Below are 26,732 nucleotides of genomic sequence, written 5' to 3' on the forward strand. Positions count from 1 at the left end.
CCTTGAGTGTAGACACCAGGGCAGCACTTTCGCTTTCCAGGTCGGCCGCCAGAGACGGGGGATATTCTGATTTTAATAGAATGGTTGTCAAGTCAGATGCTTTGACCTGGTTCCAACTACGCAGCAGTTTCCAATCTGGTTTAACTTCCCGCTGTCTTGTGAGGAGTGGAAATTCACCTTCAATCAAATAGTGGTCTGACCAGGAACATCGGGAGATCACAAGCGGGGCTAAAAGTGGGCAAGATGACCAGATCAGATCCAAAGTATGGCCCTTCTCATGTGTAGGCTCCCCCACCAGCTGAGTAAGTCCCAGAGATACTAGGACCTCTTCAAATTGTTTAATCTGGCCATCCTTCGGGGTTATTTCCCAGTGAAAATTGGAGTCACCAAGCACCACCAATCCTTCATAAGGGTGCGAAGGTCGTGAACCACTTTCAGAAAGGGTTCCATGAACCTAATTGTTGTGCTAGGTGGACGGTATACTAAAAGGAATACAACACAATCTGTGGGGGAACAAAGCTTCACACCCAGAACATCTGCGCCTTCAATGCACTCTGAACAGAGTGCATTGAAGGGCACTGTAGGGAAGTGCACTGTAGGGAGGGCAGGGTTGCAAAGAAGGCACCAAAGCACGCTGCACCTGCAGTAAGAGAAACTGGATAAAGAAAATAGTGCTCACAATTTTGTTTGCTCACAATTGTCAAATTTAACGTAACGTTTGCTTTTGTAATTTGCTGACTTGTAATTTTCTCATGTATCATTACTTTTCCTATTGTGAAGCGCTCTGACACTTTTGGGTAAAGTCAGTGCTATATAAAAATGCGTACAATAAATAACTAAAATAAATAAATAAAAAAACCTCACTGCGCGCCAACACTACACCGTGTTCTCAGAGCCGGGATTGCATCACTCCTGAAGAGCAGCATGGAGGACGTTATTCACCCGCAGGGCGAGGCTGTTGTGTAGAGAGTTGCTATGTGTATATAGGCTATGTGCAGGGAGGGGCGCGTCCTGTTCACAGCTGTGCCACAACACACTAAACCCCACGTGCCTGCTTCCCTAGGCAGAAAGGGGGTCTACTAAAGCGCAACATCGCACACTTAAAAAAAAATGTGAAACAGAAAGCATCCGGGCCGGTAGGAGACCTGGGAGGGCGAGGGCTGCCCGCCCATGCGCTGTACGTGGATCTTTCGCGTGTTCTGCGGGCGGCTCGTGCCCAGTGGTTGCGCGAGGGGACATGAAAAGCTGCTGTACTTTAGTGAGTGCGGCGCGGACCATGCGGTCGAGGGAGGGGGCCGCCAAAGCGCCCAAGGAAAGACATAAAGCAGAAGTCCGGCGGGAGCCTACCCCGCCTTCGTGAATGCCAATGCTGCATGCTGCGGCCAAAGTAGGATTTCTTTCGGGGCTCATGTAATCAAGACGGAGCCTCGCGTAGTGGTGCAGTAAGCTGCTGAAGACACGAGACCAACGCACAGTCCCCACATGAGCTAGTAAGTAGGTCGTGATGTACATTTAGAGCGCACGTGCGCATTTTGAAAACAAAGAAATTATGTGAGCCTGGTGAGAACGGAAGGGGGCAGTAGATAGGCACATCACGCTACGTGCGTGTTCACGCGCACGTCCACATTCCCAGTCCGGCCTGCAGCCTGCGCATGCCCATCTCCTGTCTCCCTTAAAGCCCTTGAAAGCATAGTCGACGACTATAGGTCTCGCTGGCGACAGCGCTTCGCCCTGCGTCGCCAGGTGCGAGACCTAAAAAGTAGTGCTTGAAATTCAGGCAGTGGAAGCAGAAATGCTGGTCAATCAAGGAGATGGTAAAGAGGGAATGCTCCAGGAGAGGGACAAACACAAGATTGTCAAGCTGGGACACAAACAAAAAACAGGCAAACGAGAATGACAGAAAATCCAACCAATGGTAAGCAGTTGGTGTGCTCCAAGCCCCTCTATGTTCTTGGTGAACCACAATGTGTCTCACAACAGAAAATGGGTTTCTGTCTACATACTGGGTAGTAACAGACACCCATAATTACAGTGTAGTGGATCTCTGAGACACCCGGGTTCTATGGGTACTGCACTAACCTTTGCTGTCTTTCTCAATCAAAATAACTGACGAACATATCCACTTCAATCTCCCATCAAGGGTAGCAAGCGCTAGATAAATGCAAACCTTTTTTCACTTCTCTATCCCTCCACTATCCTTCTCAATCCAAATAATCTGACTAACCTATACATTCATATTTTCACTATACTAATTCACCACTAAATCTTTTCTGGGTTCTGAAGTAACGTGCTAGTCGCCGAAAAAGTGCTTTAACACCACATCAAGGGTAGCTAGCGCTTTATAAATGCAAACATTTTTCCCTCTTCTATCCCTCCACTATCCTTTTCAATCCAAATAACTGACTAAGATATCCACCACTCAAATTACTTTCATATTTTCACTATATTAATTCACCATTAATCCTTTATGGGTTCCGGAGTAGCGTTCTACTCACCAAAAAGGCACTTCAACGCCTCGACAGGGGTAGTAAGTGCTATATAAATGCAATTACAATACAATACAATGATAGTCACGCACCTGCATGAGGCACCTATCTACAGTGCCATTTTCTCTTCTCTCCTTTAGTCCTGTGTCACTCACAGCAATGTATTGTTTTTGTATACCACATTACAAAATCAATAGTAAATGGTCCTGTTTCATACAACATTTAGTGCTATGATTTGCTGTTTCTTTAAGCTTCTGGCTTAGGAGAAAGGTAACTGGAACAGAGCTCAAGACTCCTGGTTACACACGCAACAAATCAAGTACTAGAGCACATTTTCTACTGTTCTATATGAACCTCCTCCAACCAGTGAAACTTATAGATTTACTGTAAACTCTGAAGTGCGGTGGATTGCAGGCACTCTAGAAATGATCCCTGATATATGATTACAAATCTTGTGTTTTTCAGTAGAACATTCATTATACTTTCAAATGCAGGGACGGCCTCAGTGCAGATATACATACACCTATAAATGCACGTAGTTTGTGTGACACGAAGAAACTGCTCAGCGTTTTTTTTCTTTTAGCAGCTGTTACAGGGTTACTGCAAGCAGTGAAAATCAATATCCCATTGCAGTGGAGTTGTGAAAAGATTGTATTTTGCAATTCCATAAATGCCTGCTCTTACATCGGCCAATGATTGATCTGAGGTACATGAAGGGTACCCAATTATTGCCAATAAACTGAAACTGCAAATTTATTGGAACTGCACGAGAGATATATATCAGTATACTTACTGAACCTCATTTCATCAGCCCAGCATGGAACGTTATGCACAAACCAAACATTTGATCGCTAAAGCTGTTGGAGGTGACTTCTAATGATCGGCAAACGTCTAAATCCAATACTTTTCTCCATACTCTTATGCTGGGAGTATATATATATGTGTTTGATTCTAAAATATATCCTTATAATAGGAGACAACAACATGAACACTTTGTGAACGACAGTAATCTCTAAATTGCGCAAAAAGGCATTAATACCAAATTACATAAAAAGAAGACCTTGTAAAACCTCTATCAACAGAGAAACCGTGAAAATCTAATTTGAAGGTTAAGGTGCATAAATTGCACTTCACTTTAAATATAAAAACGCCAGCCACTACTTACAAAATAATATTCCGTTTGATTCCGTCAAATAAAGTCCTACTCGCTTTTAAATTTAAAGTAACCATGCTTGGCAACAGGAGGTCTCCCATCGAGCACATCTTTTTACCCCTGATTAAGCTGCTCCCTCTTTGTGAATTGACTCTTCTGACCAAGCTAGCCACATGATTCTTAGTTAAAGCACCTTTAAGATGATAATTAAAAAATAAATGCATTCACCTAAATGGGGTTGTTCACATAAAATGTGCAGAAAATGTGAATGTATTCAGTAAAAAAGTTTGAGTTAAATCTCTAGAAACGTGTACTGCATATGAGTAACTTACGCTGCCTCAGCGCAAAGTAGGCATTGTCCAATTGTGGGTGCTAAGAAGGGAAGAGGCTGGAAAAAATGGTTGTTGACAAATCAACTTATTTGCATTTGCAAAATCGTATACACGTACAATATCTAACAATGGGAAAAGGCAATGAGTTTTACACCTACAGGGTATAACAACACAAGAAGGATTTTGGTGGATTGTAAAAATGAATACAATGATTGTCCCATTTCATGGAGATAGTCAAACTTTGAAATTGGACACATGGCAAGCCATTGTGATGTCTCTTCGAGACCTTTAGTTTTCTTGCAGCAAGCTTAGAGAATTCCCATTGCTTACCATTAGCTGTCTTTATTGTCACTCACACTTGCTTACACCCTCCCTTCCGTTGTTCGTGTGCGCTTGCCCCACCAACCCTCCGTCTGTTTTCCATGTTCGATATGCCCACCCTCCCTCCTATTGTCCATTTTGGATTGTCCTACTGTGCATCGTGATGGATTGTTCCCACCTTCCTCCCATTATCCGTGTTTGCTTGCCCTCACAGTCCCTCCAGTTGGCTTGCCTCCACCCGTGTCCATGCTGGCTTACCCACACTCTTGTTTGTGTGGGCTTCACCCCACTCTGCCTCCCGTTATCTGTGTTGTCTTTAACAATACTCCCTCCCAGTGGCCATGTTGTGTTGATATCAGTGCTAGATTGCTCTAATCCATGTGTCTCCGAGTAGCTTGTGAGCTACCAGTAGCTCTTCAGCTACCTGTGAGTTGCTTTCCTGTATGCAGCCCAGCCTACTAATATACAAGCTTTTGCTAAGTTTAAATATTATGGGGCAGATTTACAAGCCCCATTCGACACTTTTACGCCGCCGTTGCTTCACTTTTGTGACGCAGTGGCGGCGTAAACAATGCGCCACGTTGCAACTAATTTACAACAAGACTCATCTAGGCAGATGCGTCACAATGTAAAACCCTGCGCCTCATCAAACCTGCGCCAGGTTTCATGTGAGCGTTTTGTCGCAGGGTGGGCGTTCCCTCGCAGGAAAGCCCCGTAAAACTGACGCAGTGAAATCTACAAGATTTCACTGAGTCAGTTTTATGACGCTGCTGCATCAAATCCTTACGCCTGCTTGAAGCAGGCGTAAGGAGTGACGTAATACGTTGAGTATGGGTGGCCCCTGTGCATTGCATGAATTGCGTCGTGCTCACGATGCGACTCCAGCAATGCGCCACCCATTCGCCACAAGATGCGTCACGCATCTTCCCTTCCTTGCACCATGGTGCGCCGCATTGTAATGGTGACGGAAAGAGAGGATTGCATGACGCATCTGTTCCGGCGCATCCCTGCTGATTTGCAGAAATGCACCAGAACATGTAAATATGCCCCTATGTGTATACCAAATATTATTTGATTTGGAGAAATGTCTTACTTATATTTTTTCTTGATGCCAGGTGGATTGCAGCTATGGCTTTTATATTCAATTTGTCAACGCCTTTTTTCCTTTACTGCTCAAATGCTGCCTAATGCACTGATGAGATCACTGCTGACAACTTTGGATGGGATGGTTACTTTTACATGACTAATATTAGTAGCTCAGGTTGTTTTCATTGAACCTAAGTAGCTCTCATTACAGAAAAGGTTGAGCTGCAAGAATGGGCATCAGAGTATAACATATTTCCCCCTTGTCAGACAGGGTTTTCCAGAGAGATCGGTACCACAACAAACGTTTTAGCGATGTTACTACTTATTGACAAGGCAAAATTAACCAAACAAACTCTGCATTTCTGCTTTGTGGATTTTAAAGCGACGTTCGACAACGTCAACCGAGCTAATCTGTGGAGGAAATTGTCTCTCTGGGGAATGCCTCCATCTCTTTTGAATCTGCTGACACAATTACACTCCAACACATGGCTACAGGTTAAGCTAGGCAACTGCTCCCACCTTTCGAGGCGCATATTAACAACCAAAGGTCTTAAACAGGGTTGTGTGCTCGTACCAATTCTTTTTAATCCTTATACAGCAGACATGACATCAGCCCTAAGTGCCTGCAACGAGCATGCCCCTCGATTAGGGGGAGAAGCCATCTCTAGAATGTCATATGCGGACGACGATGTTTTAGTAACCACCAGCTCTGGCAGGAACTGTGCAATACATCCATCTCACCAGTCGAAGCCTACTTGGAGGAATCACTGACCACTACAGGACTAGCCGATTTATGGGAAATTCCAACAACGCACTCGCACTTTAAGGATATTGTAAATAAGGTTATCAAGAGACTTTCCTTCTTAGAAAACAATGCCACCTTATTACATAGGAGCCATGCATGGATGACTCTGAGCAGCTACAAACTATTTGGGCCACAGGCATACTTCGATTAGGGGTATTCCAGGAAGTCAAAAGAATCCTTTTTAAAATACAGGTTAGGACTCCTTCCAGCTATACCACATCTTCCACCATGGCTGAGAGAGAATTGTGGGAAATTATGCAGGCTATGCAGAGTTGGAAACCAAGATTTTGAACATTTATTATGCTCCTGCATTAAGCTAAAAGAGGAAAGGGCAGATCTCCTAAAAAGACACTTTAATGAACGAGGTATATGGACCCGGAGACAAGCAGTGCTTGCCTGCTTTAACCCAAGTGACCTGCAGTTAAATGGGAAGCTAGTCAAGTTCTTGTAACTAGCAGCATCCAAACAAGGCCCAGTGGCATCCTATGTAAGTACAAAAACAACAAAAACTGAAACCTTCCCGAACTGTAATCTCTGCACAGACTCCGGAGGCTCAGAGAAAAATTGTCACACTGGGAACTCAGCTCTACTCGAACATTCCTGCATTTTTATAATATATCAGATTTTTAAAAGAGCACTGACTGAAAAGGCTAACTAACCAACATTTTTTTTTATTAGAGTGTATTTTTGTAATGGTTTTAATTAATCAAAAACAATAAATGTATTACTTACTTACTTCATTACAGAAAAGGTTAGAGTCCCATGCTCTAATACTCCCTTCCATTACTGCCTTGGCTTGCAGTTGTCAATGTTGGCTTGTGCTGACCCTTCTTCCCATCAGGGTCAGACTGGGTTAAATATTAAGCCTGGACACTAAAATAAAAGTGGCCCGTATTAGGAAAATAGACAGCTGAAAAAGTGGTAATATGAACATTAAAAAACTGCTCGGTAGGCCATAAATTTGGCTCACAACTGCTAAAAACTGTCCCACAGACTGATCTGTCAGACCAGCCCATTGAGCACTGCCTGATTGCTGTATAGGCTAGCCTGACCCTGCCTTCCATTGTCTGTGTTGGCTTATCCCCACACTCCATACCAATTGTCTGTGTTGGCTTGGCCCCACCCTCCTTCCTTTTGCCTTTGTTGGCTTGCCACCACCCTACCTTTATCCATGTAGGCTTGTTCCAACCTGCCCTCCCATTGTCCATGTTGGCATACCCACGCCCTCCGCACCCATTGTCCATGTTGGCTTGCCACATCTTCCCTACCATTGTCTGTGTTGTCTAGCCATCACCCTCCCTCCCATTATCCGTGTTGAGTTGCCCCCACCTTTTCTCCTGTTGTCTATGTTTGCTTGCCCCTACCACCTTCCCATTGTCCATGCAGGCTTGCTCCCACCTGCCCTCCCATTGTTCATGTTGGCTTACCCCGCCCTCCCCACCCATTGTCCGTGCTGGCATGCCATCATCCTCCCTCCCATTGTTTGTGTTGGCTAGCCATCACCCTTTCTCCCATTGGCCGTGTTGACTTACCCCCACTCTCCCTCACATTGTCCGTGTTGACTTGCTTCCACCTTTATCTCTGTTGCCCTGCTTTAGAACATGGCCAAAATAACATTGACAAAGCCAATATCTAATTTTGCTCATGCATATTTTCATTTCCTGACAGAGAACAGTTCCTCCGCTATTATGAAGATCTACACCTACAAGGAAAAATACAATACATTTTTTCACATGTGCCTTTTACATAAGAAAGTCCCTGCTTTGGACTTGCAACCAAGTCAAGTTATTTCTGGGCGCACGTATATTTCTAAGAACAGATTCAAGATTTGCCATGTTGGTACAGAAAATGTTTATGAATCACAGCCGTAAGGACATGCTCACCTGTCGCAACTGAATTATATTGAAGTTTTTTATTAATTCAAGACCTGTTATTATTATGAAATTGTGATTATTGTGTATTATTTTTTTTCAATGTATTTCCCTTATTGACTATGTGTATTGTATTATTTTTTACATACTCCTTTGAAAAAAAGTTTTTAAGATATTCACTTTGGTGAATTTTTATGTATTTTGTTTAATTTAAATAAACTGTCTTTTCTACGGAAGTAGGTTGTTGTGTTCCATCACTATTATGTGGGCAAGTTTTGTTTGTTGACAAGTATTTTATTAATTCAAGAACTGTTATTATTATGAAATTGTGATTATTGTGTATTAATTTTTTTCAATGTATTTCCCTTATTGACTATGTGTATTGTATTATTTTTTACATACTTGTTTGAAAAAAAGTTTTTAAGATATTCACTTTGGTGAATTTTTATGTATTTTGTTTAATTTAAATAAACTGTCTTTTCTACGGAAGTAGGTTGTTGCGTTCCATCACTATTATGTGGGCAAGTTTTGTTTGTTGACAAGTATTTTATTAATTCAAGAACTGTTATTATTATGAAATTGTGATTATTGTGTATTAATTTTTTTCAATGTATTTCCCTTATTGACTATGTGTATTGTATTATTTTTTACATACTCGTTTAAAAAAAAGTTTTTAAGATATTCACTTTGGTGAATTTTTATGTATTTTGTTTAATTTAAATAAACTGTCTTTTCTACGGAAGTAGGTTGTTGCGTTCCATCACTATTATGTGGGCAAGTTTTGTTTGTTACCGTCTGGGTTGATACTCACACACTGCCTGTTCCCTGACCTAGGGGTTTCAATATCTTGATTACAGGGAACCCTTAATTTTTACAAGTGCAACTGAATTATATGCCAGGCGCATTTTATATTGGAATACAATTCTATGCAACTTGGCACCTAAGCCATAAATTCTGCGATCTCATTTCACATCTCATACTGTCTCACTATATTGCAGGCTAATAATCAGGTTAAGACATTTAGATGAAATAAATAGTAGACTATTTCAAGATGTGTACATCTCTTCACCACAGCACATTCACCACATTAGTTGAACAAAGCAAAATATACAGAGGAATCATGAGAAACACTGTAGGTATATGTGGAGGGCAAAAAAAGAAAAACATAGTTCAAGGCAGCTAGAACATTTGACAACAAACCTTCCTAAAATAAAGAGAAATGGAAGATACTAACAGCGAATATGCAATGCCTGGCATGTGAGAAAGAGAGGACCTGTAGCAGACTCTACATGAAAGGATACTATGTGGCCGAAATGAATGCAAACAGAGGTTATTATGTGACCAATCAATGATTAAGTCAGCTAATTGAGCAAAATATTCAATACCTTGTGAAAACTAACGAATCCAAAAGCTATGAAAATCTTTTAGGTGTAACCCCACAACATTGAGAAAAAGTTCTATAAATATACAAACTGGAAAAGCAAAAAATCTGATAAAACATTATAAATTACATAACAATTTCTTATCCTTCCCATGAAGATAGATTTAAAATGTCAGGAAAGGTTTGAGCCTCAAACCTACTTGTGTACCCAGTCCAGCAGCATTTACTAGCAAGTTTTACCAGAAGTCACCTCATCAAAATAACCTCATTGACATGTATAGTAGACAAATGTCTGATAAAACCGTAGCAACATCAAGAAACAAATGATTGATCCTAAGCTCCTCTTCTTTTATAGGCTGATCTTGAAGCTACGCTTACCTATCAACATTATAGAGAGGTAAGTTGCAAGACAGTAACACAAACACATACAATTCCCATATAATACTTCTAAACTGCTTCTACACAATCACTTCTATCAGGATTTAGTTCCAAAAGAGGCTCCCCTGATCACCCTGGAGAACGCCGATTATGCAGGATTGATTTTCTTTGGCCTATCTGCAGTTTGTGATCAAGTAAAACATGGCATTCTATTTAGAAGATGCAAAAAACAGACTGAAATCAAAGACTCAACTCTAGATTGGGTCCATTTGCTCCGTCTCATTCGGAGCAAGGTGACAGTAATATGGTCCATTGCATCGACTAATCGTAAAGTTCCATGTGGTGTTCCCCAGAAACACATTTATCAATTCTACTCTACAGCACACAAATGTGCCCCCTACTTCTGTCCTTTCCGGTTAGCTAAAACCTGCTACTGACAAATGGGATGTTCTAGAATTCATGAGTTGAATCTCTGCAAGCAAACTCATCCATCCTTCCATACTTTCGGGGTCAGTAAATTGAGTACCCTTATGGGGTGATAGTAATTTCTATTATTTACTGCATCTAAAATGGTAGACAATTGGTGGGAAAAAAGATCTATAAATGAATGTCCAAAATGACAATTTTTGGTCCGATTTTCACCCAATTTTTGCACTGGACTTGGAACTTTGTGCGCAATTAGCCCTTGAAACATGGTTAAATTGGTTAAATTAACTTACCTCTAACTGACATATTTAACTTGTTTACAAGTCCCTAGCATATGGTTTAGAAAATGGACTCAGGACCTGGCCGTTAAATGCCACCTGTGGCCTGCAGCACTTGTTGTGCCACCCTCAAAGTGGGACAGTAAAACATCGCATCAAGCCTGTGACATGCAGCCTGACTGAAGAAGTCTACAATTTATCAAAAGTAGGGGTGTGCAAAATTTGCACAATTTGCTTTCACATAATTTGCAGAATTTTGGAAAATGATGTGAAACTATGCATAAGAACACACAAAGCAAATCTGTCATTTTATGCTATATTCTATTACAAAATGGGTCTGCAAATCAATTATTGGCACAAACATGCATTTAATAAATCCACCTTAAAATGCCGCTTCCGTTCTATTGTTCATGTGTGTTCACTGTGAATGGGCATTTTGCCATAAATGTTTACATGAAGGAATACAATCACATAAAGTGGAGTCATTTAGGTTTACGTTTCTTCATTGATTTACCGAAAATACAGGAAAAAACACATGGGGCCTCACTTATGAGAAATGACGCATCGCTGTATGAAAGCTGCGATGCGTCACTTCTCAGTGTGCACTCCTTGCGACATTCCTGATGCGTCATATTTAATGTATGACGCATCATGTGGCAAGCAGTTACAGATACGTCAGTATTTCTGACGTATCTGTAAGTGCAAAAGTGACGCATTGCTGGAGTGCGTCACAAAAATCTGACCATTGACCTTAGGTTTTATAGCTCTTGATCAGATATATTTCTGGTAATTTTTGTAGTTGGGATACTCCTTTGAGTACATATTTGTAAGATGCACAGCAAACAGATACACCTATTGCAGCAACACTTGTGTACTGTACAGCAGGGTTCTCCAAAGTCGGTCCTGGAGGGCCGAATCGATGCCAGAGTTTTAGCATATCCACATTCAGATACATGTAGTTATCTTAAAATTTTTGTATGAATCCAGCCTTCCAGCACTGACTTTAGAGAACCCTGCTGTATAGTGTACACCAGGTAATGGTAAACCATAGCCTGACTCTAGTTGATGCAATAGCTACAGCTATTGGCTCAGGAAATATAGAAATCCTAGGCATAATTACATTGTGGAGAACTCCATCTACTCAACCAGGCACTTATTTAATACATTTGTTACACACACATTCACACATAAGGGTTTGAAGTGTAGCAGGGATTCTGCTAGAAAGCAGAACATGCCTTTAGAGAACGAAATGTAAGAATGTAGGGACAGAGTCTTTCTACCACATCAGTACCTGTAGGCCCAAATTCGGATAGATACAGTGCCTCACCTGAACTCCTAACCTTTCCAGAGTAACAGGTGATTTCGGCAAACCTAGAACATGAGCCTCAAGTCCCCAAGGGAACTGTGGAAACAGATTCTCACCTTTCATTCTCACTAATGCATGTCCATAGTAAAGAAAAGAAATACAGGAAAGGAAGCTTACAATGTATTTATTGAAACTATTGTAGTCTATTTTGAACGAAGTGTGCTGCGATTAGTAAACAATACAGCTGAACAACGTAATCATCATTACTAGCAGACTAACCTTGAATAACTCGACAATCGCAACCAATATATCTATCTAGGCCTTCCCTCACTACGTAAGCACAGGGATATAGTAGCGATCTCTGGGATTAGCACCGGATCTTATATCTGGTGTGTGTTGTTAGGTGGTCCACATCATAGGTGTAAGCTCAGTTTATGCAAGGCTGCTGCCTCTGTTCCAAGACCGGTCTCTCATCTGGAATTCTCCCCTCTGCCCTCCAAGGGGGTGAGAAACGGTTTATATGATAAGAACTATTGTGTTATAAAACTGTAGTTGTGCTACCATATTGTGTCTAAAAATGTTAGGAGATGTTGCTGACCAGGCATAAGAAAACAGTACTATTTGTTGTGTGAACTCGGAACAAAATGTCACTGAATAACAAATACTATGGACAGCGTATATCCAAAATGATATCATGTCACGAAGCAAAATGTATTATGTGTGGCTCTTCCAAGCAAAGGCAGCCTAAAGTAACTAATACATGAAACCAAGGGAGAACCAAAGTGGACCCAGAAGGTAAGACACTACAGAAGCACAACTCTAAATTATAGTAGATCATCCACTGACTACTTTGTATGTCTAAAAGATATTGAGCCTCTCATACTGCCTCACTATATTGCAGGCTAATAATCAGGTTAAGACATTTAGATGAAATAAATAGTAGACTATTTCAAGATGTGTACATCTCTTCACCACAGCACATTCACCACATTAGTTGAACAAAGCAAAATATACAGAGGAATCATGAGAAACACTGTAGGTATATGTGGAGGGCAAAAAAAGAAAAACATAGTTCAAGGCAGCTAGAACATTTGACAACAAACCTTCCTAAAATAAAGAGAAATGGAAGATACTAACAGCGAATATGCAATGCCTGGCATGTGAGAAAGAGAGGACCTGTAGCAGACTCTACATGAAAGGATACTATGTGGCCGAAATGAATGCAAACAGAGGTTATTATGTGACCAATCAATGATTAAGTCAGCTAATTGAGCAAAATATTCAATACCTTGTGTAAACTAACGAATCCAAAAGCTATGAAAATCTTTTAGGTGTAACCCCACAACATTGAGAAAAAGTTCTATAAATATACAAACTGGAAAAGCAAAAAATCTGATAAAACATTATAAAATACATAACAATTTCTTATCCTTCCCATGAAGATAGATTTAAAATGTCAGGAAAGGTTTGAGCCTCAAACCTACTTGTGTACCCAGTCCAGCAGCATTTACTAGCAAGTTTTACCAGAAGTCACCTCATCAAAATAACCTCATTGACATGTATAGTAGACAAATGTCTGATAAAACCGTAGCAACATCAAGAAACAAATGATTGATCCTAAGCTCCTCTTCTTTTATAGGCTGATCTTGAAGCTACGCTTACCTATCAACATTATAGAGAGGTAAGTTGCAAGACAGTAACACAAACACATAAAATTCCCATATAATACTTCTAAACTGCTTCTACACAATCACTTCTATCAGGATTTAGTTCCAAAAGAGGCTCCCCTGATCACCCTGGAGAACGCCGATTATGCAGGATTGATTTTCTTTGGCCTATCTGCAGTTTGTGATCAAGTAAAACATGGCATTCTATTTAGAAGATGCAAAAAATAGACTGAAATCAAAGACTCAACTCTAGATTGGGTCCATTTGCTCCGTCTCATTCGCAGCAAGGTGACAGTAATATGGTCCATTGCATCGACTAATCGTAAAGTTCCATGTGGTGTTCCCCAGAAACACATTTATCAATTCTACTCTACAGCACACAAATGTGCCCCCTACTTCTGTCCTTTCCGGTTAGCTAAAACCTGCTACTGACAAATGGGATGTTCTAGAATTCATGAGTTGAATCTCTGCAACCAAACTCATCCATCCTTTCATACTTTCGGGGTCAGTAAATTGAGTACCCTTATGGGGTGATAGTAATTTCTATTATTTACTGCATCTAAAATGGTAGACAATTGGTGGGAAAAAAGATCTATAAATGAATGTCCAAAATGACAATTTTTGGTCCGATTTTCACCCAATTTTTGCACTGGACTTGGAACTCTGTGCGCATTAGCCCTTGAAACATGGTTAAATTGGTTAAATTAACTTACCTCTAACTGACATATTTAACTTGTTTACAAGTCCCTAGCATATGGTTTAGAAAATGGACCCAGGACCTGGCCGTTAAATGCCACCTGTGGCCTTCAGCACTTGTTGTGCCGCCCTCAAAGTTGGACAGTAAAACATCGCATCAAGCCTGTGACATGCAGCCTGACTGAAGAAGTCTAAAATTTATAAAAAGTAGGGGTGTGCAAAATTTGCACAATTTGCTTTCACATAATTATGCAGAATTTTGGAAAATGATGTGAAACTATGCATAAGAACACACAAAGCAAATCTGTCATTTTATGCTATATTCTATTACAAAATGGGTCTGCAAATCAATTATTGGCACAAACATGCATTTAATAAATCCACCTTAAAATGCCGCTTCCGTTCTATTGTTCATGTGTGTTCACTGTGAATGGGCATTTTGCCATAAATGTTTACATGAAGGAATACAATCACATAAAGTGGAGTCATTTAGGTTTACGTTTCTTTATTGATTTACCGAAAATACAGGAAAAAACACATGGGGCCTCATTTATGAGAAATGACGCATCGCTGTATGAAAGCTGCGATGCGTCACTTCTCAGTGTGCACTCCTTGCGACATTCCTGATGCGTCATATTTAATGTATGACGCATCATGTCGCAAGCAGTTACAGATACGGCAGTATTTCTGACGTATCTGTAAGTGCAAAAGTGACGCATTGCTGGAGTGCGTCACAAAAGTGACGCAACTCCAGCAATGCGTCCTGAAACCAGGTGTTACGTTATAAAAACGCAATTGGCATGCATTTGTATTTGTTTTCCACACCAACAACCCGGATGAATCAATTTCAGAGACATTGAAGGTCTCATTTCAAAACAATGCCTCCAATGCATCAATACTATAATTTGTTTGAGTGCGCCAATTGTCTTATTCTGCTAAGGACGAAATATATAGGATATTTACATTTTTTTACTGGGCTAGGCCGAAACAAAAGGTTTGGAACACTGTATCATTTAAGAATAAAACTTGAGTTGGGATCAGGCAGGCACGATGCAAAGCCTCAGTTCCCTGAACCAGCCAATGCTTTGTGCCCCGGATGGATTTTAAATCAATTTGTCTTTCCAGTGATTAGAACCCTATGTAGCTAATTTAGTCCTAAAATGAGTTGGGGTAAATCAATTTAGTGTGGATCAACATAAATTTGCATTGAGATGACAATTGAAGCTTAAAGAAATAGGATTCCGGGTTAGAAGCGTCATAATCGATAAAATATGTGAACTTATCCCTAAGAGATTTAGAACTCTCTTTTACGGGAGTAGGACAATGTTCCTGTTGAGTGTAATTAAAAAAAGGTTGTAACGAGTTTGTTTTGTGCAAAAAATGATGCCCATAATGCTGATAACAAAAGAGATCAGCATAATTGGCAGAATTTAGATACAAATCTTTAGCATCAAATGCAGCATAATATTTTAAATCTGAAAACAATGAATGTACTGCTTGCACATACCAATCGTCAGAATGTATGTCCTGTGTTACCACATCTCATAATCAAATGAGACACAGGTTTGGCACCCTGAGCACCTCGGTCGGATCGTGAATTTCGAAAGCTACTTTGTCCCAAACTATGCCATCTGCAATCGGGAATGCTGAAATGTTCACAAGTGTCTGATCACATTTCATGATATGGGACAATGTGTGAGGGGCCAGAAATCCATCGGCCAAGTTCACAGCAGAGCGTTCTGGCAAATAATGACCACTGATGAGTAAAAAGAATACTGTCACAAATCCAATTGACATGAAAAGGAAAATCAGGATAAGCACCAACCAAATGTAGGTCCATGGAGGGACCAGGTAAGTCTTTTTGAACCAAGAGAAGAAAATACTTAATTTAGTCGGTAGGACTGCCAAACTAGAGGAGGATGGTTCAGAAGAGAAGCTGGCATGATCTCCAAAGTAACCGCTTGCAGTTCTGTTAATTAGAGGTGGTAGTCTCAGGTCTGCCTGATGTTGTTGAGGACTGGTCGGCACCTCCATAATGGACTCATCTGTTGGATATGTGTACTCGACGTCCATACTGGAAGATAGAGGCAGGACGGGTGAAAGGTCAATAGCCGTGTCCATCACTTCCTTAGCCAAATGAGCATCAGTGGAAGAGGACGAAGTCAGCGAATTCATTGAAATTGAGTTGCACGAAACAGCATGCATGACAATATTCAGAATATGTGTCTGTGAACACCGCATGGTTACAAAGCAAGTCACCCACAATGGCTTTACTATGACATCCAAAAGCATGAACAACTGCAGGAGTAGTAGCATGGTCTACTTTTTGCGCTGTCCCTGTGGGCTAGCATACGTGGGCGAGACCTGTAGAGAACTAAGGCTATGTATGCTGGAACACAGATCAGCGGTGAAAACCAAAAAAATGAATGCTCCGCTAGTGGAACATTTCATTACAGCTGGACATAAACACACTGAAATTGAGTGGTTCATAATTGAAAACATTACAGGTTGCATCAGGGGCGGTAATACTGAAATCAAATGGAAAAACATTGGTTTATTTTTATTCTGAATACCATTGAGAGAGGAATGAACTTTGAAAGAGGATTGGATGAAATTGATTGCCTAATGTCTTCAGTCCATCCAACTCTGCTCCAGTTTCCCTATTTCCGTATTAGTTATGTGAGAGAGTATTTTGCGATCAGTTACAGAGTATAGAACTCTCCCACTGTGCTTTTAGTCAGTGACGTTTGAGACAGCATGTGGATCTCTTCCAATAAGAAAATTGGACATTGGTTTCTTATTCCTGGTTAGGTACCTTCGTTCTGTAATTTTGTTAGTCTGCCTGGAGCATGACCTGCCCAGTGATTGCCGAATTTGGCCTCATTTCAATTATGTTTGGGCTACTATCAGTGGTTTCTTACTAGCCACGTGATCCCAAAGTGTGACATACTTGAGTTAGATCTTGGGTTTTATTTTAGTATATATTATTTTCATAAATGTGTGTGCTTTTACGTAAAGACGCCTGCGATGCGCTACATACTAGTAATAGGAAGCCTGATATGTGGAACACTTTCCCCTTTATAATATGTTTCCCGCATGACACGCCACGTTATGACGCATATTTAACGCACGTAGCCGGCGGAGAGATCTCTTTCATGGCGGCTGACTGACAAACCGCTACTTCGGACCTGTGAAGACTTGCGCACAAACAAGGAGCTATAGAGGTGAAGAACGTAGGACAATGCGGCTGTTTTTTAGTACAACCACGCGCTGTGCACTATGGCTGGGAGAGTGTGAATATTTACATCCCTTTGCGGCATCGTTACCTTAGCGGGGTAGAGGAGTGACGGCATTCGGATTTCTTTAGGTCCGCTAACAGCATGCGCCCCTCTGGCACTGCTAAACCAGCCTTATCCTTTCACTACCAAAGTGGGTAGTTTGTGACCTCGTGAGGCATTATTTCTATGAGTCGCGCTTGTGGTGCGTGTGGAGTGCTCCGCTTTTATGTATCTTACACAAACGGGGCATTTTCAGTAATACGCGTGCCGTGCAACAACGAGCATTTTTCACGATCGAGGGCCCTTAGTAGTAGTATCAGGTCCCCTTCTTACCGGTATGTTAATATACAAACAGCCAGTGATGAACGGGCATATTAGGCTCATTTTTATGTGGCACTGATGATTGAGCCGTGGCCCATCACTATTAGAGACCAATGGGCCATTGGTGACTCTGTGAGTCTTTAAAAATTTTGAGTCGTGTACTCCTGGCAAGACTAGAGTCCTGGGTTGAAGATAATAACATTCTCTCACCTATTCAATACGGGTTCCGAAGGGGTCTAGGGACTATGGAGCAGTGCGTGAACCTGGAACTTATTATCGGCAAGTACACGAAGGCCAAGGAAGGGAATTTGTTTATGTGCTTTGCCGATTTAAGTTCCGCATTTGACTTGGTGGAACACGCACTGCTCTGGCCCACACTATTGGCCATGGGCGCCCCGCTAGAAATCATTCACCTCTTGGCTAGAATGTATAGTAGCCTCTCAAGTAAGGTTAGATTTGGAACAGATGGTGAATGTACCCCCTTTTTTAAAATTGGCAGAGGGATACGACAAGGGTGCGTGCTAGCCCCTCTTTTATTTTCCCTTTTTATTAATCAGGTTGACCAATTTTTACAAGAATCCCACGCTGATGCCCCTATTATTAATGGAAAGCAAATACCCATCCTTTTATACGCGGACGACGCGGTCCTGATTTCTAGGACCGCGAATGGGTTACAAAAGCTAATCGACAAATTTTATATTTTTATTCATGGCAGGATGCTTAAAATTAACAAGGGGAAAACAATGACTATGACTTGTGGGAAGAAAACGAAGAAAAATAAAACATTTTTTTTAGATGGGGATAAACTCGAGGCTGTGCAATATTTCTGTTACCTAGGTATCATATTCTCCGGAGATGGGAGATGGGTAAATGAACAATCTAATGTTGATTTAAAAATGACCAGAAATGTAAACTGTATTTTCAGATTTGCCTCAAAATTAGGGGGTCGTAGAATCCGAGAGATGATCTCCATTTACAATTCCAGGTGTATGTCCTCTGCTCTATATGGAGCAGGGATATGGGGATACAACCGCCAGATTGCCCTGTCTATCCAGCAGGAGGAAAACAAGTACCTAAAACGACTATTATGCCTCCCTGCTTCGGCTTCAAATGAGATCACACATAGAGAGTTAGGCATAAATCATGTTATAGATTTGATTGCATTGCGCCCCCTGTCCCTGTGGCGGTCCATATGGGCCAAAGAAGAAACCAGGTTTACCCAGGAAGTAATTATGGATTGTATTAAACTAGATTGTCACTCGAAAATCCCCTGGCTAAAACATATTCAATCTTGGTATAAGATCCTTTTTGGCCAGGATATTTTTAAAGACTTATTAACAGAATCAATTTTAACAAAGCGCGATCTTAAATCCATTTATCTGGACCACGTAAAAGGGATTAGAGTGGCGAAGTATGCCACACAAAGTACGTTCAAATTATACATGGAATACAATCTTAGCGTAGGTTTTCCCCCCTATCTCACATTTGTCAGTATCAATTCCCATCGCTTTGTTCTAGCCCGTTTTAGGCTGGGAATAGTTCACCATCTAGTGGCATTTCCCACTGTAAAAAAACCTGAAACATGCCTGCGCCCATGCGATGGGAAATCCAAACAGAGCACCTGCCATTTTCTACTCTTTTGTAATTTTTATACTGGTTTTAGGAAGTTTTACTTGAAACAATTATTTTTAAATTATAACATGTGCAATACAAGAGCAGCAATGCAACTGATGTTTTATTTGGGTTCCCCGGATGTGTGTTATCGTGTGGCCACTTATATCCTAAAATGTATGTGGCAAAGAAAATCTATAATAATATGACTTTTTTCCTACCCCCGTATATCCTCCTGTCCGTTATATTTTAAGAAGTATTTGGTCTTTTTCACTAGCGTTTTTGCACTAGCGTTTTTGCACATATCCCTGTTGCAAACTAACTGCTGCTATAACGTCTATAGTGATAAAATATTCTACTGCACTTTATATTTATTTGATATGCCAATAGCACTTTGTACACAGTAGGTCTTCCAAATTTTAGCACTTTACATCTGCACTCTTTTTTTGTACTTACCTATTGTATAATAATTGTTGCTAGAGTGATTAAATTTAAATGTTACATTTTAAAGTGGAATTTGCCTTTTTGCACTAGAGTTTTTGCACAAGCGTTTTTGCACAGATATCTATTGCAAACAAAATTGCTGCTATAATGACTATATTGACAAAATAATCCTTTGCACTTTATATTTATAGTTATTGACATGTTAATAGCAATAGCACTTTATGTATATAATAGGTCCTTTGAATTTTTGTACTTTACATCTGCATTTCTTTTACATTTACCAACTGTATAATATTTGCTGCTGGAATATATAGAGTAACTAATCCTAACTCAGCTCCCTAATGTGATACCGTTGTACTACAATTGAACCAAAAAAGTGTGGTATGGATATTGTTGTTATTTTAAATGTTTTATTATTTAATTCACATAAATATGAATCTGAAACTGTATTTATGTGTTGCTATATGGTTGTACTTGTACAAACCGAATAAAGCATTTTGAAATTGAATTGAAATTGACTCTGTGAGTCATTATTCTAATGATTCGCGCTCACAGCGCATTTTGGTGCCCCGCTTTTATGTACTCTCCACCAGCAGGACACATTTAGTGATATGTGCACCATGTAGCATCAGTCATTTTTTAAGATTGAGGGCCTTTAATAGGAGAGTGAGGTGTCCCTGTTTACTGGTATGATAATGTCAAAACAGCCAGTCGTGCATGGGCATATTAGGCTTTCCTATATGTAAGGGCTACATACCCAATATCTAGTATACTGAATAGTTGCTCTCTAATTTCCTCTCTGTTTTATTTACAGCCCTTTTTAAAGTTTCAAACTCAGGCATACTGATTGTATATTCTTGTACTGCTTGCAACAGTGGCAGGATCTGTGGTATTTTATTCATTGCAGAGAGTGGAATATCAAGTTATAAGGTGAGGTTTGGGATTTAAGATTTCAGTATAGAACTAGAGATAGAAGTGGGATAATCACATGGTGACATTCTTGTGTCTCTCTCTATAATTATGTCAGTCTAGGTATATGACCCATCGTTTTTCATCCTGTAAAGTACGGCTATTGAGAGGCTAACTCTATCTGCAGTAACATTATCCTGAAAGAGTTCATTAATAATTCACAAGGTGAGGACTACCAGCAGTAGATTTTTGTTTTTCATATTCTCATCTATCGATGGGGTAAATTAACAAATTAAATAAACCCCTGATATAGTATGTACTCTATTTATTATTTTATCAACCTTTGAGCCATTAGGATAAAAACTCAACTCTTTCATGCAAGAAGCGTTGAAGAGGTCGAAATACCCAAGCATCTCTAAGGTAAATTGTCCACAAAAAAGTAAATATCTATTTTTTAGAAACAACAGCTGAATATAACTTAGGACCTGGTTTAGCATAACACGGACATCATTATGGGTATGTTCATGAAATCTGATCAGATTAGTCAAATTAGAATTGTCGTAAGGCGCTGTGTGATGTTAATGCCTGTGGGTATGATTGATTGATTTGGAACTCTCCCAATTGAGATTGAGATATGTTTATATCTCAGGCAATTCCCCCCTTTCTCTCCCTCCCCCTTTTTAATATATATTGAAAAATTGCCTTTGTTTTTGATACAACTTGATATTGCCTTATTGAAACATTGCTGTAATGTTACGGAAAGAAAGTAGATATGTTCTTTATACCGTTTTTAAGTAAGAAATATGTGCTAATATATGTTTTTTGTATTATGTCTTTGTTAGATCATTTTTGAGTTGAAACAAAGGTGAAAGGAACTTTCTATGTTTGTCCTGAAGAAGGTGGATGTATTCGTATAGTTCCACCGAAATGTGTCAACGCAATGAATGTTGTTAAATCTGAAACAGGACAAGAATCTAGGAGGCCAAATATTACTGTCCCTTGCCCTGTCTTTAGTTTTCTCAGATTAACTATGCAAAAGGCGGACTGGTGTTGCCTTTCTTCTTGTTCCTTCCATGTGTAAGTCTGCTGCTATAATTGCATATTAATGTAATGTTCTTTAGCAATTATTGTTTTTAATTGTTGTTTTTACTGTGGGAACTCTTGTACCCATTTTTAATATTGAAATGTATTGATTGGCTATTGAGAACTTTTAAAGATTTTTTGTTCTTGGCAATAAAAGGAGAAATGTGTAATATCCCTGGTTATCCACCCTTTTTGGAGTTGTTCCAAGCGTGTGAGTGAGTTATATGCGCTTTTGAGTTTAAGTTAAATTACAAGTCCAAAGGGTAAATTATTTTTAACTACACTATTCAGAATCTGCCAAAGGGTGTAACTTGACATTGTCGACTGAGATTTATCTGTTGTCTTTGCAACCAGGTAAAGGTGGTAAAATGACTGTACGAAAACCCTTTAGTCCAAGCACTGGAACCGGTGCACGATGAGAGGGACCAAATTCTTTATTTTTCTCCAGCTTTTCTCGTACCAGATCTCTAATTTTGGGAAGCCAACCAGCAACTGGAATCAGCAGTGCTGCATCAGTGAAAGAGGGTAAATGTTCAGTTGCATAGCTGTCTCTGGACTTTTGTAGATCCTGTAACACAGTAGAATGATTATCTACATCAAAAGTTGCGGCAGCCACCACAACGTCTAGTCCATCAAGGTCTGGCACAAACATTTTAATGTCAAAGAGCATTTCGTGTGGGGTCCACCCATCCAGAGATCTGATAGAGAGATTATTGAGTGCACGTTGAACACCATATAAATGGGCCAGCCAGTTCCTGCCAGTACCTAAGACTCTTGCTGTCAAGGATTGCTTTAAGTCACTGTTCATACGCTCCACAATTGAATTGCCCTCAAACCTGTATGGAGACGAAAACTGCACCAGCACTGCCATTGACCTCATTGCGTCCTTGTACACCTTAGAGGCGAATGCTGGAACTTGGTCAGAATGGAAGGTGCCACAGGCAAACATCCCGACAAAGACACGCAAATTCCTGATGTCATTTCGAGCGTCAGCACTGCATTGTGGCCGAACCCAAAGGAAACTAGTGAACGAATCAACTGCAACAAATATATATTTATACGCAGTATAAGAAGAGAATGGACCGCAGTGATCAACATACACACAGCCAAATGGTTGATTAGAAATACACAGCTGTGCTTGAGGTGGGCTTGTGACCGTAGACGATTGTTGACAAATGTCACAAGAAAGAACATAATTTTGGGTCTGTTTATATAAACCCCACCACCAGTAATGCTGAAGAAGGACAGAGACTGTTGCCAACACAACGGCATGTGTTGACGCTATGCCCTCATATGTGGCTTTGATCAGAGCAAGTCTGCGGGACAAGTTTGGAATTAGCCAATCCCCAACTGAAGGAATCATAGCATACGGAACCTGCTCAGGAGATATATGATAAGAGTATTTCAAATGGAAACCCTGAGGAAAAGCAGTTCCCTCCCTCATAGCAGACACAGCTGCCAGAATATCATTATCTGTTTTAGCCATGGACTTCATAACTGCTGCTACGGAACACGTGGCTACTGCAGATTTGCTTGCTTCATCAGCCAAAGAATTACCAAGAGCATGTGCTCCCACACTCTGATGACCAAGAGTATGTATAACATGTGAGAGGGGCAGACGTTGTTTAAGATCTCCCACTCAGACCAAAAGCGCTTTATGCTTAATTGCGCTGCCTTTAGAGTCTCAATAGTCATTTTGAGATCAAAATAATAAGTTGTCATTAAATGACTGGACACAGTAATAGGAATCGCACACAATAAGAGTATTCACATTAGGATCAGAAAACTCGAGAGCAAGAGCATGCAGCTCTGCTAATTGTGCAGTACAGTCTCCAAGTGCCTGAGTATGCACTACGGAAGACTTAAATTCTCCATTGACAATTGAGCCAGCAACAATTGTGCAAGCCGCTGAATTAGCGTGTTTGAAGCCGGTGGCCGGTTCAGCCGAGGCATCTGTATAAATAATACATTTGTACTCATGTAGAGGAAACAACCCAACAGAGGAGGATGAACATGTTCATACTGTAAAAAGTCCTGTGTCTGAAGTGCAGGGTCAAAGATAAACATGACATCAGAGGATGTCAAAGACATAGCCAATGGGGTGTAGTAGTGCCTTTATGTTAGGTACACTGGCCTTAGTCCAAAGCAGGGAAGGGCGTTATCATAAGAATGAGTTAACCTTGTGCCAGTCAGTGTTTTAACAGAACCACCATCTGTACCGCCGTTAAAAAAAATTCTACATTTGAAAAACGCATTTCAGCTGCAGTATATAAATGTGATTTGTATGCAATAGGTACTGTGTCTCCCTCATTGAACGTCAAATAAGTGAAACCCACCGCCCCTGGAACTATACCTATCACCAGGTTCATGGTGTTATCACACGTCAACAAATGGTTAGTTCTAAGCATATTGGAATTCGGAGAATGTAGGATAGAGGTATGTTCCAGAAGCCAGCAGGCAGAAGAATATGTGGGTTGTATCAACGCATAAAGCAGTTTGATATGCTGGGCATAATCAGGAAAGTATGCCCTCCCGAAAATCAAAAAACCCAGCGACAACTGAAGTTTCTTCAGTGTAGAAGGTGGTTGCAATTGTACACATTTCTCCAAGATGTGGGGGGCTAGCCCCTTCCCTTCATTATTGATCTCGTATCACAAAAAGAGTACCGCCAAATGGGCTATGTGCGATTTTGCAAAATTGAATTGTATCCATACTCGGCAAATAGTAAAACAATTCTGTCGACTAGATGAGGCATAAGTTTGTTGTCCGTTAGATAAATGTCATCAACGTACGAGAACACATCTGGGTCTATGTCATGTAACAAAGACACAACACGTGCCGCAAATGCCCCAGGGCTATTCTTATTCCCAATAGGCAAACATATACATTTTTTCTGATTTCCGACAGTGGTAAATGCTGTCAAGTCACGGCTCTCAGGAGCGAGATTATGACTGTTGAAATCATTGGATATATCTAGTGTAGTTTTGTATTTTTTCCAAACAAGATTGTTCACCAACGCAGAGCTGTGTGTGTTCTGCACTGCAAAAGTGCGACAATGACTATTCAAATTTCTTTCACTCTTTGATACTCTGTGTTATAATGTCACAAACATGAGCCTTAGCTTCACTTCTGATTGGATGTTGTGGTTGTGGCATAGATCGTAATAGTATCTCATGAGCCAGTGAATCAACATCCCAAACCGCCTGATTATGGTACTCCGCCGAGGCAAGTGCCAATGCCCACTCAGCTGCAAAAGCCTTTGCATGCTCCTCAGGGACGTAATGTGAAACAAATGTCGCACGAGGAGGTTAGATTCTCCCCAAAAAACCGCCTTGATTGGACTCGGTATATCACCTTCAATTTTAAAAATAATCTCATAGAGCCTATCCGGGGGGCAACCCGGGTATCTGCTGTCTCTACTGTAATGAAGTTGCTGTCTCCTCCAGATAGGGACGCAGAGCCTCATGCACAATGGTAACCTCCGCCGTGCTGTCAAGCAGAGTCCCTGCCCCTTTCCAGTCCAGGAGTCACGTTCTCAGCATCTGAGGAATATCTTGCTGTTAAAGCAACTACTTTTTTCTTTTGAAATGGGGGTCGAAAACGAGGCAAGTCCTCTTGTTTGGCTTTAACGTCAAACTGTTCCTGTGGTGTAGGTTGACTTTTGGCATGATCCTGGCGTTCTCCACCGACTTGAGAGCCCAATGGAGAGCGCTTATCAGGGACTTGGAATCTATTAGGAGTCTTAATTTTTGCACCGTTGTGCATGCCATAAGTACGCTCAGAAGACTCAGGTGTCTGTGAACCAGCATGCGAACCTTGCTTCTGCTGTTGCTGCCCCTGTTTCTTGTTCTTCCAGTTCTTTTTAGAAAAGAACGGACGCCCATCATTATCAGACTGGGATTTTTGTTGAGTTTGAGATTGTGTTTGAGTTTGAGTAAAAGGCTTAACTGCCAGAATATTGCGGCCTATGGTCTTATAAGCCTTAGCAATAGTCTTTGTAATTCGCGTGGCTTGTCTGCATCTGCAACAGCCTCCAAGCGGTTTGCCACCTGAAAGCTCACAGCATCACTCTTGACATTAGCAAGGATCATGTCTGCAACCACGTCAAACACCCCCACCAGTCTCATTCCCAACTCTACAGCTGCTTCGGCTCCGTGTTCATCTTGAGGGGAGTACGGTCATGGGGGAGTGCCAAGGCACTTCGAATACACCGCCGCAAACACCTTGCCCCAGGTGTTACAATCAGCTAACTCAGGAGGTAAGTCTTTAGGCAAACTTATAGTCAAGATCCGGTGTTTCTCCACACAAGTGGTATTTGGAAAAACAGCCTCTAGTTGTCCAAATTTTACAGCAACCTAATAAGGGAACTCATCCTTATTTGTGGATGCTTGCCCATCACTGAATTAACCATAAGGGGACTGATGGTCACACCACCAGGACCCGCAGGTTGCGCAGCAACGCCAGATGGTCCCACCTGAAAGTCGTGCGACATGAACTGTATAACAGCTCTATGTACACATATCAGCGATTGATCACTGACAGAATATTGAATACAAGAATATCGACTTACCAGAATATCAAAGTAAAAATATAGAATGACAGAATATTGACTCCCTAGCTACAAACAGATAATTGCAAAAATATTGAATAAAAAACATTGATGTTAAAAATATAGAATGTTAAAATATTGCATTTTTCAAATGTCTTAAGAATAATATAATATTAATTAAATAATAAATATAATTAAGTAAAACATACTCAAAATTAAGTAACAAAAGGTCAAAATGATACATTAAAAATTAATCTAAAAAAATAAACATACATTTATATATATATATATATATATTTATATTAATTTAATAATGTTAAAAAGTAATGATTTATCATTTTAAAATGTTAA

This window comes from Lissotriton vulgaris, chromosome 1_1, assembly GCF_964263255.1.
Source record: "Lissotriton vulgaris chromosome 1_1, aLisVul1.2, whole genome shotgun sequence".
Classification (NCBI taxonomy): Eukaryota; Metazoa; Chordata; class Amphibia; order Caudata; family Salamandridae; genus Lissotriton; species Lissotriton vulgaris.